Genomic DNA, 7,776 nt, shown 5'->3' with positions numbered 1-7,776 from the left:
CGAGAGGGGAGAGATGGGCGGGTGGGCCTTTGGACCCCGGGGAGGGGGCAGACTTGGTGGGGGGCGGGGGGGGGGGCTCCTGCCGTGAGAGCGGTCAGAGAGCACAGTGCAGGCACTCCAGGGAGGGGAGCAGAGCAGCCCCCAGCCTGGGGACCGCCGTGCGGAAGGGAGGGGCAGGAGCCATCGGGGAGGAGGCTCTGTGACCTCACTAGCACTTTCTGGGTGTTTCACGGTGGTTCGTGCGAGTCTATGGCACGTAGCGGCGAGCATTTGAATTGCGACTCGGAATTTCCGGTGATTTTACAATGCTGTAACATACTAGACTTGGTTCCTATGGCTCCTGTAAGGTACACGGGGCCACTATTTCCATTTTATGGAAGGCGCTGCGCAAACACACAAGTGTTCCCTGGTCACACAGCCACTCACGACTAAGCACGGAGAGTGAATTCCGGAACTGCGGATCTCAGGGTGCTGGCAAAGTCCACAAGATGGATTCCTCCAGGCTGACGCCTTTGGGCCTGTTTCGTCCCCTTCCTGTGTGCAGGGCGCCCCCTCCAGAGAGCAAGGATGAGCACCGAGGCCCAGGGACGTGGGGAAACCCGGGTAAAAGGCAAGCGGGCAGAGGTGGTGAGGCAGCGGGTGAAAATGTTGGCTTGCGGCCTCATCCAGGAGGCATCGGGAGGTTCCCAGGCCCCAGACAGGACACCTCCGGGCTGCTCCCTGACCCTCTGGCTCTCAGGTGCCTGCCCTGAGCCCGGGTGAGCTTCCCTAACACCCCACTCGTCTCCTTATGGAGCCCCCAGGATGTCCTCCAATCCCCTCTCCTAAAGCAGGCCTGGCGATCACCCGGACTAGGGAGGTGTCCCGTCCTAGAGCCCATCTTCTCACAGACACACTCCCTGGAGACATCCAGACTAGCGGGAGACGGCATGTCTCCCCTCCAGAGGGGCCCGGGGGCCTGGGTGAGTCCTGCGAGTGGGGACAGGGCCCCCTGGTACAGATGGAGCTTCACAGAGCAGGTGGTAAAGCATCAGGTCCTCCGAGGGGGGCCCGAGGGGGGCCCACGCGGACAGCCGGTGTCTCCTACAATGACAAAATGACAAACGAATGACACGTAAACCCACTGCGCACAGGGAGCCAGCCGGCAAGTGCTCCCGGAGCGAGCTTGCCGTGGGTGGAGGGGAAAAGTCTCGTATGACAAGTCGTCACTACTGGGGCCCAAGTTCACTATTACGTGGGGGAGGGGAGAGGTAGCACAGGTTACATCTCCAGAAACAGCACAAAGGGACACCAGGGCCTCCTGATGAGGTGCACGTTTCTGCCCCAAATGCCTCACCTGAACTCAACTGCGAGGAAGCACTGGAAAACGCACATGGAAGGACGTTGTACTAAATAACTGGCCAGCACTCCTCGAAAGAGCCAAGATCCTAAAGGGCAAAGAGGAAAAAGGACAAGAGAAACCAGAATAAAGGAGGTTAAAAAAGCATGACAGTGACACACAGCTTGTGACTCTGGACCAGAAAAAGGACATCCAGGGTGCCCTCGGGGGGTCTGACTGTGCATGCAGGTGAGACCGTGGCATCAGATTGATTTCACCCCGGAGTTTGGTGATGCACTGAGGTGTGGACGGCCTCATCATCTGCGGAATCTGAGTGAGTGGAGAGTATTCGGGAATTCTGTGTCCCTTGTTTGCAACATTCTTGGGCCTCTAGAATTATTTCCAAGTGAAAAGTTAAGCGGTGAAAACATTTAATAAAGCAAGCTGAAGGATACATTTATTGATTTGTTTTAAAATGTCTATTTACTTTTGAGATAGAGAGAGATTGTGCACAAGCAGGAGAGGGGCAGAGAGAGACACACACAAAATCCAAAGCAGGCTCCAGGCTCCGAGCTGTCAGCACAGACCCAGCGCGGGGCTCAAACTCACGAACTGTGAGATCACGACCTGAGCCAAAGTCGGACGCTTGACTGACTGAGCCACCCAGGTGCCCAGGAAGGATATATTTTATTTTATTATTTTTTTTAAAAAAATTTTGATGTTTATTTATCTCTGAGAGACAGAGAGAGGGGGAGACACAGAATCCCAAGCAGGCTCCAGGCTCCGAGCTGCCAGCACCGAGCCCGCTGCGGGGCTGAAACCCACGAACCATGAGATCATGAACTGAGCCGAAGTCGGTCGCTTAAGACTGGAAGACTAGGAGGACAAAAAGATGGAAAACACTTGGGAGAAACGGAGTCCCAGAAAATGGGGTAAGAAAATCTAATGATTATCTAAGCGGAATTCTATAAGGATATAATAGGGACAGTGGGAAAGCTGCAATACTCAACAAGATAATGGCTAGGAGCTTTCCACACCGTTCACAGACATCAACTCATAGACCTAGGAGGCCGAATGAGTCCAAAGCAAGTAAATAAAAAGGAAATCTATATCTAAACACATCAGAAAAACTGCAGAGCACCAACAGAAAAGAAAAACTATGGACACAGAATCATACTTAAAATTGGAAAGGAACAGGGCGCCTGGGTGGTTCAGTCGGTTGAGCATCCGACTTCGGCTCAGGTCATGATCTCGCAGTTCATGGGTTCGAGCCCTACATCGGGCTGTGTGCTGACCTCTCGGAGCCTGGAGCCTGCTTCGGATTCTGTGTGTGTGTCTCTCTCTCTGCCCCTGCCCTGCTCGTGCTCTTCCTCTCTCTCTCAAAAATAAACATTAAAAAAAAAAAAAAAGTTATGATAACCAAGGCAGAGCGGTATTGGCCTGGGATAGACAAATGGACCAGCGCAATAGAACACCATCCAGAGGTAGACCCACACTTATCTGTTTGATTGGTTTTTGACGAAGGAGCCAACGCATTTCAGTGGAGAGAGGACAGCCGTGAAGCTGAAACAAAGGATATCCATATAAAAAAAACAAAACAAAACAAAACAAAAAAACCACACCTCAGCCCCTCCCTTACACCAGACACAAAAATTAATTCGCAGTGGATTATTGACTCAAATGTAATAACTAAAAAAGCAAACCTTTATCTTCGAGCAGGCAACGATTTTTTAAGCAGAGCACAGAAAGCGCTGGACATGAGAGATCAAACTTGATCATTAGATTTCATTTGGGATCCTTCTAATAAAAATCATGAGGCAAATTAACAGGCAACGCGCAGACCAGGAGAAAATATCCCTAACCCATACATCTACCAAAGGACTTGTATCCAGAATATACAAAAAGCTGCTACAACTTGATAACACTCATGATGGTTATAGTCTTCTAGTTTCAGAAACACAGTTTCCTATACACTTGTCAATGTTTCAGTAATAAATAGAGTCCAAGCATGGGTTAGCTGGATTCTCTGTTTAGTCTTACGCAGGCTGCACTCAAGGTATCAGCTTGGCTGTGTTCTCATTCGAGGCTTGACTGGAGAAGGATGTCTTCTAAGCCACTCTGACTGCACGCTTCCTTGTAGTCGATGGGCTGAGACCTTAGTTTCTCATCAGTTTTGGCCAGAGGCCACCTTCAGCCCTTAGAGACACCCCAGATTCCTGCCACCCAGGGCTACCCAAAAAGATCCCTTGTTTCCTCAAAGCCAGCAAGAGAGTGAGGGTGAGGTTGGGGCGGGGGGTGGGGAGGAAGGAGAGAAAGGGGGAAGGGAAGACAGAGAGGGAGGAAGTCCAACAAGGATGCTGAAGCCTTATGCGATCGTGACCACATACACCCGGACACCACGGTGGTGTTTACTGGTTAGAAGCAAGGTGTACATCTCCCCACACTCAAGGGGAGGGAGTCGCACAGGGTGTGAGCCCCAGGACTGGGGGGGCGGGTCACAGGGGCCACTTCAAGAGCCTGACTACCACCGAAGCAAGTATAGATCCAACTTTTACTGGACTTTCTGGAAAAGCTGTAATATACCAGTAGAGCTATAACAAATAAACAGAATTGAAAAATGTGAAGGACACAGAAATTATTCTGTGGATAGAAAAAAACATTTTTTTAATGATCGTGAGTACTTTGGCCAGATTAAAATTATAAAGCAAACGCTGCATGATCTGAAAGAGAAGCTATCAGAGAAAAAGAAAGCATGTATGTAAAATACCAATCTAATAGTCAATATAAAATTTCAAAAATTAGATTGTAAATAAAGGCAAGGAAAACTCTCAGAAAATAGAAGCTCACCAAATTTCTAGTTTTTTCTTCCCCATATCTCAAATCAATAAAAGTATAAATAGTGTATTCTCAGTATTTAAAAGTTATGATGGAAAATTCCAGAAGACATGAGGTGAGCTTTGGGGAATGGAATGGGTAGGGGTAAGGGAGGGAAAAGCTGTTTTATGATGACCCTACTTTGTGTGTAATAATATTGCTTTGATTTGTAAGATACATGCATTTGGAAAAATAAGACCATTGTTAGCCAATAATGGCACCAGCACCAGAGCTGCAACCAGACAATGAATGACAAATCTAAGAAGACTCACAGTCTGGCATATTTGGACAAACATAAAATGGTCGAGATTTTGGCTCCCAGCCTTATGGATTCAGACCCCTGGCTTTTGAGTGGATGCTTTTGCAGCAGTAGACTCACATTAATCAACTTAATAGACAACACTGTATAAACCATAACAATAACTTACAATTTATAATAAAATATACAATTGCCTGAGGGGCAATTTTTTCACCATGGACACTCGGCCTAGGAAACTAAACACTAACCAGAAAATTGCAATGGTAGATCTGGACCCCAAACAAAGGAGTTGGTTGAATGAATGGGGTGTAAAGGATGTTTTGACGGAAGAGTCTTATCTGGGGTACGGGAATAGTCACAGTCCTTGCCCTGGACTGTGCTTTATGAGCCCAGTCAATGTCTGTCTCTGTGGCCATCTTTTTTCTCTGCTTCCTTTAGCTGATAAGTCTGCCCCACATTCACACACCCAATGAGATTAAGACATTACAGCATTCAGGTCATTGTTGGGACTCAGGGCGGGCTCAGTCGGTAGAGCATGTGACTCAATCTAGGGGTTGTGAGTTCAAGCCCCAAGTTGGGTGTAGAGATTACTTAAGACATTACATCATTCAGGTCATTGTCAAGTCAAGCTTTCTGGGAGCTATGCTGTACAATTAAGAAAGTTTTGCATATCTTTGCCCTCATGAGCTCTTTCCCTGTTTCAGTTTTACTCTCAGAGGGCATTCTTAGTTTTTAGTTTCAAGTACTTGAAAAGCTGCTCAAGTATATTCCCAAAGCACCAAAACAGTTACAGTGTGTTAGCTAAAATAATCCGAGGTTTATTATTCATCTGTCAGTCAAATTAAAGAGTGATCTTTGAAAATAAATTTGTCTAGGCCTGCTTTAAGTTCCTCTGTTTCCATAACTTTAAAATAGTCTTTTTGCCCTAGTTATCTGAGAGTGATAATAGAGTATTTTTTTAGAGCACTTCAGCTTCCTAATAAGAAAGCTCATACAAACTATGAGCTCAGTTCCCTATAAAATGAAGAGAAAAACTAAATCACCTCCTCAGCCTCTATTTCTTCAAATGTTGCTCTGTCCGTTCTCTCCTTTCCTTCTGAAATGCTGTGCTTTCATTGTATCCCCCTCGTCTTGTACCTCCTTTGTCTTTTCCATCATTTTTCTCTGCCTGCTTCCATCTGCATATTTTCTTTGGCTTATCTTCCCGTTTATATATTCTCTCTTCAGCTGGGTCTAACCTGCTACAAAACACACTCATTGTGTGATTAATGTGTTCCAGTTCTAGAATTTTTACTTTGTCCCAAACTGTTCTCACTTTTTTAAAGTTTTCAGTTTTCTGTTAAGAATTTTAAACCTTGCCTTTTAAAACCTTGAACACCATAAGCATAATTACTTTAGAGATTGTGTTTGAAAATTCTTTTCTCTAGAGCCCTTGTGTGCCTTTTTGATTGCCTGGTGTTTTTCTCATTCTAATTTATGGTGTGTTGTCCCCTCATGTTTCTGGTTATCTCGGATAGGGTGCCAAACATTGTATTTCAGGGGTTGCTTAGAAGTAGTTTGAGGGCTGGTAGGATGTCACCTTTCTCCAGAGATGACTTTCTTTTATTTCAACCAGGTACCTGGAGGTACCATCAACCTGGGATCACCTTAATACAATTTCAGTGGTTGACATACTTGGGGCCACTTGGGGAACTTGAAGTTGAGTGGTGGTCCATGTGGGGGTGAGTTACTTTTTCTTTCTTCTGACCTCTAGGCTGTGACCCATTGGGCTCCCAACTCAATGCTTCAGGGACTCATGGAGACCCAAACTTGGCAGGCCTGGATTCCTGCTTTTGACCTCCTGCTTCCCAAGGTGGCCAAAGTGCTTCTCAGATTCTGGCCTCCTCTTCCTGAATCAGCAGAAACCCCCAGGACAGAGGCAGCACCCAAGGTTGACCATTTCTCTGCGGGTTTCCACCTTCTCCTGGATCTTTACTCATACCATTTTATGACCTTGTTAGGGCTCCAATTCCTGGAAACAGTGTTCAAAGACATTTTACCCAATTGTTTTCATTTGGGGCTTTTGGTCCAAACTCTCTCTTCAGTCGAAATAACCGGAAGTCGATCTCGCTCAAAGCCATGACGAATAAACGTGACTTATCACATGCTCTCTTTTCGTTACTATATATTCCTCCGAGTCTCGGACATACAGTGCTCCACACTTCAAATATTTATATCTCAGTTTATACAATCCACAGCCATTCATTTTAATAAACTCAAAGACCAAAGTGTTAATTATGAGTCACACTGCAACAGTGGGTCATTTGTATTCTTTGTGATCCATTCAAGATTATTCTTCATAACCTGCACATCTTCAAACAACAGGAAGTGGGGTTATTTATTTCAAACAAGAAAAACATACAGAAAGATGGACTGGATCTGAATAAACAGGTGCACCTGTTAAAGTGAAATGTGGCCCAAAATTTTAAGAGAGGGTTTGTAACACAAACATACCCGCTTACACCTCTTCTGTTGGGTGTGGGTTGTTGTGGGATCACAGAGGGGGCACAGTTAGCCTTCACCAAAGGTGGTGACGTGTATGTATCTGATCATGAGAGATGATCTCACGGCCACAGCAAGCTTCTCCAGCAGTTACTTATTCTTTAAAAACAAACAAACAAAACAGAAAAGTGCTGAGACACATCTTCTCTGTCGCACCACAGCTGGGGCATCTGCTCCCCTAAAATGGGGGCTCCCCGGCCTCAGGGACTCTGTGCATTGAAATTCACTGTCGTTCTGTCAGGGCTGCAAAAGATAATTTCCATTATTTGCAGAATCAATGAACAAAGGCCGACATTACCAACTGTCCGTTCCAGGAAGTTCCTCCAGGGGCAGCCACAGTGGACATGGGGGCAGTTAGGGTGTTGGGGTTTGCAGGGACCCAGGTCTGGGCTGCTCTGTTTCCTTAGGAAGTGATTTAGGATAATATGCTAATGATGACGGTTGGGCTTGGCAAACCCAGCACATGCCACGGTGAATCCGGCTGGGGGCCAAGTCAATGGCTTTCAGGCTTTCCTTCCTCAAGTCCGAGGGGCACTGCCCTTGTTTCCACCGGCTCCTGAAAGCCATCCAACAGCAACCTAGGTCCTCGGCAGGTCTGCCCCCATGGGTGCTCGGGGTCTCTGGCTTTCCCCGAGAGCAGAGCGGGAGGTATTTGGGGCTTCAGGAAGCCAGAAGACCAGCTGCCTTGGACGGGGGATATGGAGACCCAGGGGTGGGGCTGCCTGGCCGGGCTGCGGAGGCAGAAGGGGAGCCGGGGCATCCTCTTTGGGGACTGGCAAGAAGT

At 47.1% G+C, this 7,776-nt stretch overlaps 1 long non-coding RNA gene across 1 annotated transcript; it reads right to left on the bottom strand.

The window, feature by feature from the left end:
- Nucleotides 1-228: 228 nt before the first annotated feature.
- On the bottom strand, nt 229-5,877 carry LOC122230587. Its single transcript, XR_006207577.1, has 3 exons — nt 5,495-5,877; nt 1,337-1,427; nt 229-1,083 (listed from the first exon to the last, which is right to left on the bottom strand). It is a non-coding gene; the product is annotated as an uncharacterized LOC122230587 (long non-coding RNA).
- Between the last annotated feature and the right edge of the window lie 1,899 nt (nt 5,878-7,776).

This window comes from Panthera tigris, chromosome C2 (genome assembly GCF_018350195.1).
Source record: "Panthera tigris isolate Pti1 chromosome C2, P.tigris_Pti1_mat1.1, whole genome shotgun sequence".
Taxonomy (NCBI): domain Eukaryota; kingdom Metazoa; phylum Chordata; class Mammalia; order Carnivora; family Felidae; genus Panthera; species Panthera tigris.
Note: the sequence above shows the minus strand (reverse complement) of the source record. Positions and strands in the feature narration are given on the sequence as shown.